At 32.7% G+C, this 11,539-nt stretch overlaps 1 long non-coding RNA gene across 1 annotated transcript; it reads left to right on the forward strand.

The window, feature by feature from the left end:
- Positions 1-8,866: 8,866 nt before the first annotated feature.
- LOC111882680 (uncharacterized) lies at positions 8,867-9,964 on the forward strand. The gene is made up of 2 exons (XR_002847219.3): positions 8,867-9,351; positions 9,437-9,964. It is a non-coding gene; the product is annotated as an uncharacterized LOC111882680 (long non-coding RNA).
- The last annotated feature ends 1,575 nt before the right edge of the window (positions 9,965-11,539 follow it).

The following is an 11,539-nucleotide window of genomic DNA, read 5'->3' on the forward strand; positions in this document are numbered from 1 at the left end:
ATTGGTTAAAAGGTATTTTATTTTTTGAAATATCTGTAGAAATATCTTTTGAAATACCAAGATAATGGCTTATTTTTGAAGTTTTTAAGAGACATCTTGCAATGATTTGGTTAAGATTATTGCAGGGATTTACGATTGTTTGAACACCAGCTTTACCAGAAGTAGAGAAAACGTATTCTTTCTTTTCAGTATTATCGTCAAGAGTTTTAATTTTGACTGTTTTACCTTTTTTATAGAAATGAGGAAAATCAATTTTATTATTCATTTATAATGTCAGTGATTTGTTTGATATTCTGGCGTAAACTATCAATTTTTAAAGACATGTTTCTTATTAAGTTATTATCTTTTCTCTCCGAGCTTTCTCCTATGTGGAGTGAATCCATAGAAATTCTTGGTCTAAGAGTTTCTCCTAGAGCTTTTTTATTTCTAGCTATATTTAAAACCCAAGAGTTTTCTTGAGGATTTATGTCGCAGAATTGTTTATCTTTGACATGGCCTATTTCTGAAAAGACATCATCAAGTTCGATGTACTCGTCTTTCTTATAGTCTATGCTATGGTGACTGTTGGTCAGGGCATATCCTATGAGGTATGTTATGGTGAAAGGTTTATCACCTGGACTCATTAGGTCACTTCTTTCAAAGTGATGTATAAAAGATAAGGTTTTATCTATATTTGCAGATTTTAAATCCAGAGCAAACTTTGGATAGACTGAAAACATAAACTTTTGGTAAGCAAGGTTTCCCTTTGCAGCACCTAAGATGCAGTCCTGTCTGTCAGTAATTCTGTTGTCAATTAAGGCCATTTTTATGGGAGAATTTATTCCTGCTTGGAATTGGGATTTTAACAAAATTTTTACAGCTCCGATATGGACCATTCTAATTTTTGTTAAAATCCCAATTCCAAGCAAGAATAAATTCTCCCATAAAAATGGCCTTAATTGACAACAGAGTTACTGACAGACAAGACTGCATCTTAGGTGCTGCAAAGGGAAACCTTGCTTACCAAAAGTTTATGTTTTCAGTCTATCCAAAGTTTGCTCTGGATTTAAAATCTGCAAATATAGATAAAACCTTATCTTTTATACATCACTTTGAAAGAAGTGACCTAATGAGTCCAGGTGATAAACCTTTCACCATAACATATCTCATAGGATATGCCCTGACCAACAGTCACCATAGCATAGACTATAAGAAAGACGAGTACATCGAACTTGATGATGTCTTTTCAGAAATAGGCCATGTCAAAGATAAACAATTCTGCGACATAAATCCTCAAGAAAACTCTTGGGTTTTAAATATAGCTAGAAATAAAAAAGCTCTAGGAGAAACTCTTAGACCAAGAATTTCTATGGATTCACTCCACATAGGAGAAAGCTCGGAGAGAAAAGATAATAACTTAATAAGAAACATGTCTTTAAAAATTGATAGTTTACGCCAGAATATCAAACAAATCACTGACATTATAAATGAATAATAAAATTGATTTTCCTCATTTCTATAAAAAAGGTAAAACAGTCAAAATTAAAACTCTTGACGATAATACTGAAAAGAAAGAATACGTTTTCTCTACTTCTGGTAAAGCTGGTGTTCAAACAATCGTAAATCACTGCAATAATCTTAACCAAATCATTGCAAGATGTCTCTTAAAAACTTCAAAAATAAGCCATTATCTTGGTATTTCAAAAGATATTTCTACAGATATTTCAAAAAATAAAATACCTTTTAACCAATTTAAAAATGATTTAGCCTTTATGGTAAAAAACAATCTTGATAAAAATGATTTTGAAAAATTCTTCGAAGTTATTGAAAGACAAAATAAATTAACTATCAAGTTAACCCAGTCTATTGACAAACACTCTATTCTTTTAGAAAACTCTTTAAAAAACAACCAATTTGTTGAAGAAGTCGCCAAAAAGGCAAATATTGAGGGCACTCTTAAGGAAACCAACCTTAAGATCACTAATATACATGATCAGTTAAAACAACTAATAGGATGACCTCGATACCCGAGCTCAATAAATCAATCACCTCGATACCCGAGCTCAATAGATCAATCAACCTCCTTAATGAAAAAATAGACGGGCTGATTATAAACTTGGACTTAACATTCAATAAATTCGTAACCATTACCCAGTTGGAAGTAGCATCTGCAAAAATTATTGCAGACATTACTAAAGAGTTATCTGAAAAGATTGACTCTTGCCCATGTAATAAAGACATACTTGAGCACATCAAAAATATCTCCATCATAGAACAAAAAACCAAGCCTGGAAAATATTCAGGTCTTAAGAAATACTCACCTCCCAATCCTAGTGTTGGAAACCCTGACTTAGGAAGCTCAAAAGATTCCCAGAAAATTAACATTTTCAAGAAAGAATAAAAATGAAAGAAACAATCTCTGAACGACTCGAGAAATATTTCTTTAACCTTCAATATGAAGATTATGATAAAACTGACCAAAAGCTTATTCAGCTTTTATCTTTAGAAACTGAAGAATGTGAAGAATTGTATCAAAAAGAACCCAAACTTTTTGATCAATATTTTAGAATGACTAAAATAAATGAACCCGACACTGAATCAGAACAAGAAGATAATTTTAAAACAAATACAAAGACTGTTAAGTTCGAATATTCAGATATGGAAGATGATGAAGCAGAGTCTTCTTATACAGCCACAAGAAGAGGCAATAAAAAGAAATACGAGTTCAAAATGCCTGTCCACAATGGAATTCCAAATAGTGGTCAAGGACCCAATACGATCAATGTACTCAATATTGATTGTATCCAAGATTTAAAACTCAGAGAAAGAGTTGTAGAAAAATGGGTTACTGAGATTTCATTAATCTTACAAACAAATCCAGATGAATTTGAAAAAGCAAAAAATGTTCTACTACTTTTAGAACACAAAACTGATGGAATCGTGCAGAAATTCCTAAGAAACAATAATTGGAATGAAGAACTGCATGGCTCAGATCTTTTTGATAATCTCATAAATGTCATATACACTACTTTCTTAGGTCTTGATTATATTTCTAATAAAGACTTCACCATTAATAAGAAGGTTGACATAGCAAGAGTTTCAATGACTAAACTCCAATTACATGATATTAGTTTTCTCGACAAATACACATGTATGTATGAATCATATTTGTATGATATTCCACAAAGAAGTGAATATGCGCAATGGATATCTGCTTATCTCATGAAAATCCCAATTATTGGAGAAACCTGTACAGACAGATGGAAAAAAGAAGCTACTGGAGAAATCCAGCAAACCAGTCTTTCTTACGCAACAAAAATTGCAAAAGAAGAAATTGATAGAATCTGTCAAGACAGATATAAACAACAAAAGCTTAAAACTATAAGCAAAGATTGTTGTAGCATTCTCTCTGATTTCAAAAACTTTGATATTGGAAAGAAAAATTATACTAAGAAAAAGTATAAAAACAAAAAGAAATACAAATCTTTTTGGAAAAAGAAAAGAAGAAAATTTTCACCAGGAAAATACTTCAAGAAACCATCAAAAGAAACACCTAAGAAAACTACTTCCTGTCCGCAAGGAAAGAAAAAATGTAGGTGTTGGATCTGCAATGAAGAAGGACGCTACGCCAACGAATGTCCAAATAGAAAAAAAATACCCTGACAAAGTCAAGGTTTTACAAACCGCTAACAATGAAGGCTATAAAGCTCTTGAAGAAGAGTATGATGGTACGCAACATGTTTTTATATATCATGTTGAGACAGAATCTTCATCAGACACTGAAGAATACGAATCAACAACGGATGACTCAGACTAGTCCCATACATACCTCGCTTTTCAGGGAGGAGGAAATTAACCATTTTTGCGTAAACCTCCAGAAGATTAATGATTCCCTTATCATGAATCTTACTAATCCAAACTCTATTTATGTTTCTTCCTTCCTTAACTTTAAAGGATATAAAAAATTTAGAGTACATTGTTTTGTAGACACAGGTGCATCTTTATGTCTTGCAAGCAAATTCATCATTCCGGATGAACTCTGGGAAAACGCTCCCAAAGAAATTAGTGCCACTATTGCAAATGGTGAAACCATAAAAATTAATAAAGTTTGTAGAAATATTAATCTCGAACTTTCAGGAGAACATTTCAATGTTCCCACTATTTACCAACAAAATTCAGGAATTGATATCATAATTGGTAACAACTTCTGTCAAGTCTATGGACCATTCATACAATGGATAGATAGAATTGCCTTTCATCTTAATAATGATATGGTAATTATAAAAAAGGCTACAGAGGCCTATAGCAAAGGAAAACCAGGTTTTCTTGAAAGTCAAGAAAAAGGTTCTAAAGAAAAACAAATTCCAGGTACTAATATAACTCATGAAGAGATTAATAAAGAAAGGATTATTTCTATTCAAACTACCAGGTTCAAACAGATTGAGGATCTTCTTGAAAAAGTTTGTTCTGAAAATCCTATTGATCCAAATAAAACCAAAGGATGGATGAAAGCTTCAATCAAGCTTATTGATCCCAAAACGGTTATTAGAGAAAAACCTATGGTTTACTCTCTACAAGATAGAGAAGAATTTTCCAAACAAATCAAGGAATTACTTGATATGAGACTAATTATAGAATCAAAATCCCCTCATATGTCTCCTGCCTTTCTTGTCAATAAAGAAGCAGAGAAAAGAAGAGGAAAGAAGCGCATGGTTGTCAACTACAAAGCAATCAATGATGCAACTATTGGAGACTCACATAATCTCCCCAATATGCACGAACTCTTGACTCTTCTACGAGGAAAAAACATTTATTCAAGTTTCGACTGCAAATCAGGTTTCTGGCAAGTTCTACTTGATGAAGAATCGCAGCTTCTCACTGCCTTCACATGTCCTGATGAACTCTTTCAATGGAAAGTACTACCCTTTGGGCTTAAACAAGCTCCTAGTATTTTTCAAAGACACATGCAGAATGCTCTTCGAGGCCTTGAAGGTTTCTACACTGTATACGTTGATGACATCATGATCTTCAGCAAAAATGAACAAGAACACTATGTTCATGTCACACAGGTTCTCAGAACTATTTTAAAATATGGTATAATACTTTCAAAAAAGAAAGCTCATCTTTTCAAAACAAAAATCAATTTTTTAGGCTTAGAAATAAATGAGGGTACTCATTGTCCTCAAAAGCATATTCTTGAACATTTACATGACTTTCCAAATGTTTTAGAAGACAAAAAGCAACTACAAAGATTTCTTGGTGTTTTAACTTATGCTGAAACATATATTGAAAAACTTGCAGCCATGAGAAAACCTTTACAGGCAAAATTAAAACAAGATGTCATTTGGAATTGGTCAAATGCTGATACAGATTACATCAAAAAGATAAAGAAAGTTTTAATCAATTTTCCAAAACTTTATCTTCCAAACATTGAAGACAGTTTAATTATTGAAACTGATGCTTCTGATGAATTTTGGGGAGGTGTTTTAAAAGCTAAAAACCCCAAAAACGAAGAACAAATTTGCAGGTACACCTCTGGCAGTTTCAAAGCAGCTGAGAAAAACTACCATAGCAATGAAAAAGAATTACTCGTTGTAAAAAGAGTTATTACAAAATTCTCTGTATATTTAACACCAGTAAATTTTCTGGTTCGTACAGATAATAAAAATTTTACTTATTTCCTCCGAACTAAGATTGCAGGAGATAACAAATTAGGCCGGCTAATACGTTGGCAAGAGTGGTTTTCACGATATACTTTCACTGTTGAACATCTCGCAGGAAACAAAAACGTACTGGCAGACTGTCTCACCCGTGACTTCAGGTATACCTTACATCATCCATGATCTCACTCGCTCCTCTCGAGCCCTATAAAAGGATATGATCCTCATGACATATCTCCTCACAAAAACTTCACCTACAAAAAAGAGAGGGGGAGATTAGAGAAAAAAGTAAACAAAATTTGAGTTTACAAAAATGGAAGACCTCAACACCTTGAGGATGAAGAAACAAATGCTCCTCATAGAGCTATCTACAATTGAGCAGAAAATCAACTTGTATGAACAAGTAACAACGGTCACCAATGTACCGGAAAGCGAAAGCTCAAAAACAAAGGCTATTCCAGAGCAAACAGCATCTGGTAAAGAATCAACAAATCCGTTGAAAGCTGATGCTTTGCTAAAAAGCATAATAAAGGAGACAGCTACTCCTCTTCCTACTGGAAAAACTAGCTTATTGGTTGACACCAATCCTTGTACTGAAGGATTCAGTAAAATGACAACCTTGTCACCCATTAACAAATCTGTGCAGGAGTTTACACCAGATTACAAAAAAGCTCTTAACAAAGAAGCTGAAAGATTTTATGTAATCTACAAAGGACCTCATGCCGGTGTTCATACTGACTGGGGAATTATAGAAACCTTCTGTAAAGTTGATAAAGTTACTTGCAAAAAATTCAGAAATGAAGCATCTGCAAGATTAAGCCTTGCCACTTATCAAGACGATACAAACAAGACTAACCAACCACTTCTTCGACCAAAAATTCAAAAAGTCAAAGAAGCTTACAGAGACCAAAGGTTTGACGTTCCAATTGACGTTCAACAAATGGTTAACTATCCTGAAATCTCTTTCGAAGATTTCAGAACAATCTGGAAGAAAGCAAGAGCTGCATGCCCAGAAGACCTTGTTCATGAAAAGTTTTTCACTACGGACAAGAAAAAAAAAAGTCTGTTCAACTTCCTCGAAGGAGCAGATGCAAAATTAGTCTACCAAGCCTTTCAAGCTGGACTAATCGACAATATCTACCCAAGTTGCAACCTTCAAGAACTCATTTTCTTTCCAAGCAACATGGTAGAATCCATCAAAAACTTTCGAAAGAAAGTACTTAAAGCAAAAGATAATCCGATCTACATCAGATGCATCTCTTCACTCCCAGAATGGATTCAAGAATCAACTCTTTCTCCATACCACTTTCTGGAAATTGGTCTTTCTAAAGCCAATAGAGAAATTGAACAATCTCAACCAATGGAAGATAAAGATCTACCTTTTACAGAGATTCTTCATCCCAATCGCATCAATGGTTTAAGAAGAATATCAGAAAAAATCATCGAGATTATCTCTGGTTCAAAAAAGAAGATTAATTATACCGACTCACATTGTATAATTACAAGCTGGAGTTACAACAACACCAGCCAAGAAGATCTTCGTCAAGCCTCCAAGTTTGGCGAAAAATTCATGAACAATAGCATGGAAGTATCCAATGCTACACGCCAACACTTTTGCCGACATGCAGAACAACTTTTCGAAGAACATCTTTGTCACTTTTGCGAAAGCAAAGATTCGGAGACAAAGGAGGGACCCTCCTCTGAAGATGACAAATCATCATCATCTTAAAGAAAGATGCTTCACGTGTCAAATGGCCCCAGCCACTCAAAATAATAATGCCCTTCTCCATTATTAGAAGCTTTCCAGCTGTCCACAATAATGTAACCTTTAGTGGATAAAAACGTCATGCCTGACATAATAGGCAAGGATCAGACCCTCTCAATGTATCTATAAATTGAGAGTTATGTTTTGTTTTAGGGGGATCGCAAGAACGAGTGCAAGAAAAAACACTCTCTATCTAGTAAATTTTCAGTTCAATGTCTAGTGAGTAATTCCTCCCTTAGAAGGGGAAAAATGTAAAATATTGTAAGAGTTTTCCCTTTTTGGGAACTCTTTTATCAATAAATCTTTGTTTTGTTATTTTTGAGTGTTCATACAATTTAGAGTGATGAAACTTGTAAGTGACAGAGTGTCAGGTCGACGATGATTAACAGTACCACAGGCACCATGCCAACAGGGAAAGCAACCACACAGACCAATGAACGACACAGGCTGGCTTGAATAGTTTCTATCTATGTAAGTATAACACTCACTACATTACAATTACTCATTTATTGATACAAGAGTCTTCTTTTCACAATTTTTATATTTATTCCCTTCTTTGTTAAAACATAAATTCCGTACACACATCCACACACCCAAACTGGTATCAGAGCCTTAATAAATATGGCATTACATTATAATAAAACACTTTACAGGGAAAGCAACCACACAGACCAATGAACGACACAGGCTGGCTTGAATAGTTTCTATCTATGTAAGTATAACACTCACTACATTACAATTACTCATTTATTGATACAAGAGTCTTCTTTTCACAATTTTTATATTTATTCCTTTCTTTGTTAAAACATAAATTCCGTACACACATCCACACACCCAAACTGGTATCAGAGACTTAATAAATATGGCATTACATTATTTTTATAAACTATGTTTATTGTATTTTCGCATAAATAGGTAATTCGTTTGTATAAACAAAATATATTGGCACATGTACCCCCCACCCCCCCCCCCCCCCCCCCCAAAAAAAAAAAAACAATAATTAAAAGTGTTAAAAAGGGGCCGTAAGCACTCACCTTTGAAGTGTGAGTTTCAATCGATTGAATTAGGTTTCTTTGAGATGCTTGACGTGAGAAACCCTAAATCCACAATTCTTGAACTTTGAAACACTTTGGGTCCATTTTGTAACAAATTTAAACAATTAGGGGTTGTTTGGTAATTTAATTAACCAAAATAGGATTGCTTTGATTAAAATAAATAAAAAGAGGGACTGAAATGGTTTAAATTGAAATTATGTTTGAAAAATGGACAGATTTTGTTAAGGATTTTTAATGAAGGGGCTGAAATGCTAATTTTTATTCAAAGTTTGAAGGTTGTCATTTATTATGTTAAAATAAACCAAATGAGGGGCTGTTTTGTTTAAAATACCCCAATGTTTGGGAAAAATGGGCTTCTTTTAAAAAGATGTTGCTGCAGGGGGTTTATTGGGTCATTTTTTAAATTCAAAAGGATTTTTATGGCTTTCTTTTTACACCCGTCGTCATTTGTTCGATTAGTCACAGAAGGATACGATCGGGCGACGAAGGAAAAGGGGTTACGGGAGCAACGAAATCAGACGGCGAGAAAGAAGCTCGCAGGCGCGCGGCTGCTACTCCGGAGGTCCTGGCCGATCGAGAAGAGGGAGGCGGCTCCGGTGCTTGGCCGAACCGAAGGAGGAGAAGAGACGAAAGCAGCGAGGCTATCTCTTTCTCGTGCGGCGATTGCAGACTCATCGCACCCGAATGGCATGCTCCAGTGGTCGATTAGACTGAAGAAAAGGAACGGTCCATGGGTGTTGCGAGCAGCAGCAGTGACGAGGTGAGACCTTCGGAGGTCTGGGGTTGTTGGGGACAGAAGTGGATGAAGGCGAGGGCAGAGGAGGTCTCGGTGGTGTTTGCTCTACAGTCGCGATGTTCCCCCTCTCGTTTTGACAGTTCCGATCAACAATAAGTAAGAAGTTTCTTTTGGGATTTTGTTTGTTTTAACATGAATCTATGGAATGAACAAAATAGATATTTGGGTTTGCTTTTGACAGAAAATCGATAGGCTTAAGTGGGTGCTTGGTTTTGGTTCATGACAAGAAAGAAGGAAAAACGGAAGAGGAATCAAGGATGGCAGCAACTTCGAGGGGCAGGAGGATCGTGAGGGATAGAGATTTTGAGTGATCCTTTTTTTTTTTTTTTTTTTTTTTGAATGCTTGAGTGTTTCGGTCGACAGGGAAAGAAAATGAATCAAGAAAAAAAAAGGTCTTGTTCTTCTTCTGGGTTGCTCACGAATAGAAGAAGATCAAGTGGTTTTGAGTGTTTAATTGGTTAAAGGAGGTGTCCAAGAATCATTTTTTCTTGAGTGTAGAATTTATGTATCTTAGGTGAGATTTAGAAGCAATATCATTTATAATGAATTTGTTTGTGTGTGAACTTGGGTAAATGGTAATGTGGAAGCAATGTTATTCGGCTGTCAATTTCTATGTATTTGGTTTAACTTGCAATCAATTTGTAAATCAATAAGTATGTAATTTATTTGGGTAAATGGTAATGTGGAAGGAATTTTATTTGGCTATCAATTTCTTTGTTTTTGGTTTAATTAAGTATGTATATGTGTATGAATTGTTGAAAAATTTTATTGGTTTTATTCATGCAATATACATATATATAAAATTAAACTAATACGTTAGGAATTATAAAATTATTAATTTGTTAAATATTGGTCTCTTAAATTAAAATTCGTCATATATCTAATATATATTTATGAAAATTTAATCCACCACATATAATTGATTATGACATATCTCTCATACTCGTATATACATATGTATATAAATTTATGTATAGTTAGTATTGTTATATAATTTTTACTAGGTGTGAGATCCATATATCACATGAGTTTATTTACAGAAAAAAACTAAATACAAAATTCTAAACATTTGAAAATGTTGAATTTATAAGAAAATGAGAAAATATTGAATTATAAAAATTAAGGTGTTTTTGTATCTTTTAAATATAAAGAAATAATTTAGATAAATAAATAAAGAAAATTAATGAATCTTTAATTTGGTAATTTTGAAATTAAAAGGAAAGTTCATTAATGAATATAAATATTATCTACAATTTAATAAAATGAAAAAACATAAAATGACATGTGTAATAAAAATTAATTTAAAATAACCACAAAATTAAATGTGCCAAAATAAATTAGAATGTGACATGTGGCAAAAAGATCTTTATTTATTATGAAGGATTCCATATGAAATAAGTTTGTTATTATTTATTACACTAGATGTGAGACCCATGTATTACATGAGTTTATTTTAAAAAAAAAAATTAAATACAAAATTTTAAGAATTTGAAAATTTTGAATTTATAAGAAAAATGAGAAATTTTTTGAAATATTAAAATTAATGAGGCTTTAATGTATTGAGTACATTACATATATAAACCCTTTCTAATAAATACCTTTTATATATATATATATATATATATATATATATATATATATATATATATATATATATATATATATATTACCTTATATATTAAATGTGGAATTTTAATTTAATAAAATAAAAAATACAATAAAATGACAAATGGAAAATAGAAAATTTAAAAATTCTAGAAAATGACGTGTTTAAATGAAGGAAAAGAGGACATGTGTCAAAAAACATTCATTTATTATAGTAGATTATATAACTTATATACATTGTGATTACACGATTAATTTGGATATTTTGAAGTCGAATACGATACCATAAATATATACATATATAGCGGCCTTGTCATTATACAACTTATAAACATTTCTCACTATAATAACTACAATACTTTTTATAAATATTTTTACTAAAAATATATCAAATATGAAATTAAATATTAGCCTATAGTCTGAGTCCAAAAATGCTTTCAGAATTTCCATTTGAGGTGTGCAACTCCCTCAACGGATAGAAACGATTTTAATGGTTTTAAGAAAATTAGTATTATACTGGTTTTGGATTCTTAAAACGATCATATATTTTGCATATGAACACCGATTTGGACGTTCTTTATATTTTCAGAATCAGGAAAACATGTACTACAAGACTAGAATGTTTGTATTGGTCACGACTCCTTAAAACAAATTTTTAGTTTTTCAGACAGATTCCTAT

This window comes from Lactuca sativa, chromosome 9, assembly GCF_002870075.4.
Source record: "Lactuca sativa cultivar Salinas chromosome 9, Lsat_Salinas_v11, whole genome shotgun sequence".
Classification (NCBI taxonomy): Eukaryota; Viridiplantae; Streptophyta; class Magnoliopsida; order Asterales; family Asteraceae; genus Lactuca; species Lactuca sativa.